Below are 2,662 nucleotides of genomic sequence, written 5' to 3' on the forward strand. Positions count from 1 at the left end.
TATAAAGTTTATATTTTAATATTTATATAAGAAAACTAATATTTATATAACTTTTATATTTTAATATATAAATTTATCCCTGACAACAAAATTATTACTTAGATACTAAAATAAATAACGAGTAGTCCATACCGTTGAGAACGTGCTACTCGCTATTTCGAGTTTATTTATTCTTTTGCGCTATATATAAAGTGTATATTTATTTAAATAAACATCAACGATACTCTATCTTTCTTTGATTGAAGTGAAAAAAAACATCAATTCAGAAATAACCTTTTACAGTTTATTAATTTTAAATTATACAAAAACTTAAGTGTATAAATGTATTAATTACATTTAAAAATGAAGATTATGTATTCAATTAATATTTTGTTGAAGTTATTTAGAAAAAAAGTTTTAAAAATTATACCTTTTCACATATTTTAGCTAAAACAAAAATAAAAGTAAAATGATAATTATTTCTGATTACTAACAAAGCTACACCAATCAAGTTTATGCTTGTATTCTTTCATAAATTTTTCGGATAATTTTTGATATTTTGAAATAATATCCCAATTCATATTGTTTTCAAGTTCTTTAATAATCTCTTCTTGCAACTGTTGATATTTACAAACAAGTTTCATATTGAGTAAATGTTTAAAAGTATATATGATGCTTTGACTTATATTTTGATATTGAGAAAACAAGATTTCAGTTTAGACAATTGTTCAGTCAAAAAGTTTTTTGTGAACTGTTGATATCAGCAAACATCATCCCAGTTAATTCGATGAACATACTTTTGTAAAAGATCGGTGGTATAACGTCTGTTTTTTCACATTTTATTCCAATTTAATTTATGTTGGAAATCGTTAATAAATTCATTACTAAAATTTTTTCAAAAGTAATATGCTCGTCAACCCTATCTTGAAGTCATCTTATTACTTCTTCCGTCAAATTTAATGTACAGAATTGTTTTCAATTAAAATGTGAATTTAGTTCGTGAGAAAGCAGAGCTATGTTTTTGGAATCCATATTTTTATGAAATAATGGACTTATTTTGTCTTCTTCTTCTGATATTAATATGAAGAATAATTAGTTTTATTGATTGTCATAATTTTTTATGACGAAATCGATTAGATTTATTGTTTTTCTGCGAAAAACTCGTTTTTTAGGTCAACGAACTTAATTTAGGTTAATGAACTAAAATGTCTTAGGATTTTTGAACTTCATTAAAAGTATTAATTTACATCTGAAATTGGGTTATTCAATGTTTTAATTTGGTAATTCCAATTTGAAAAAAAAGAAAAATTTTACTTGGTTTTTAAATACAGTAGAACCCCTCTAATCTGTCACCTTTGGGACTGGGGGTATGGTCGGAACGCAAAAATGGTCGGATTATCGGAAAAAAGTAAAATAAACAATCTTCCTCTTTGTCTAGTCTTTGTAGCACTGCTAATTTTTCATTTAATTAAAGAGTACCGTGTTTACGTATCACTCCTGACATGTTGGAAACACACACAAAACTGTACATGTACACATAGCGTAAAACGTATACTGTAACAAACACAGAAAAACGCTACGGGCGGTGAGACACCGACGAGTCGGGACAAGATTCTCGACTCTGACCACGGTCAGATTAACCGGAGTGACGGACTAGCCGAGGGCAGACTAGAGAGGTTCTACTGTAATCGTAAAATATGACCACAGTCTAATAAATACAATTGTTTAACTTCATTTTAATTCATTTACTTTTAAAATGCTTGTGTATCTTAGCTGAAGATAGAAAATATAATAATACATTCACTTGTTTTGAAACATACTTTAATTCATAAATGATCAGTTTTAATAATTTATTTATTTACTTATATATTTGCGTTTTAACATTCGTTTTGAAGGTTCAGGTGAAACAATATATATATATATATTTTTTAATACTGGCAATATCAGACTAAAATCAGAGGACATGGAGTGGTTGACTGCCGGTGTAGTCGGAATAGTTCGCTTGCAAACAAAGTTCGTGTCACACGTCGTGTTTGTCACAAAGTAAGATGAGCTGATGAACGATGTAAAAAGTTTTTACCTCATTGAAAAGTTTTACCTGCACTGTAGTGTGCCAATGGGCCAATGGCATGAAGGTTGAGAAAAGTAAAACCATTCTCTGGTGTAATATACAGTGTACCTAGTACATCTGTGTACCTAGTACCAATCTGCGTTATTTCCTTACATTCTGTTGTCCTATCCTAAAATCATCTAGTTATAGGGAAAAACAGAATGGTTTTAGTCAGAAAATTTTCCAGCAAAACTTGTCATGCGATTAGTAATCGCAGCAGATCACAGGGCAGTTTTACCGTACATTTACCCTGAATATATGACCACCTAAACATTACCCTTAGAGGTAGAAATTACTTTAAGAGAGAGTAATTACCCTAAAAACGACACAATTGTTTCGCATATTCATTTTCAACACGATTTCTTCCATAATTCTTATCGGAAACCAATGTGAATTTTTTCATAATCGCAATGTATATTATTTTTCACAGTTACAACTTATTTTCTGTCAACTTATACACTTATAAAACGAATATACTTTGACAAAATTATAAAAAATAACATAGAAGGTATGAAACGTGCAATAATCCACCTTTGATATCTCCTACTTTATTTTCTTATAAAATTCTTAATA

Source organism: Centruroides sculpturatus, unplaced genomic scaffold (assembly GCF_000671375.1).
Source record: "Centruroides sculpturatus isolate CEXI.00-Female unplaced genomic scaffold, Cexi_2.0 scaffold1499, whole genome shotgun sequence".
NCBI lineage: Eukaryota > Metazoa > Arthropoda > Arachnida > Scorpiones > Buthidae > Centruroides > Centruroides sculpturatus.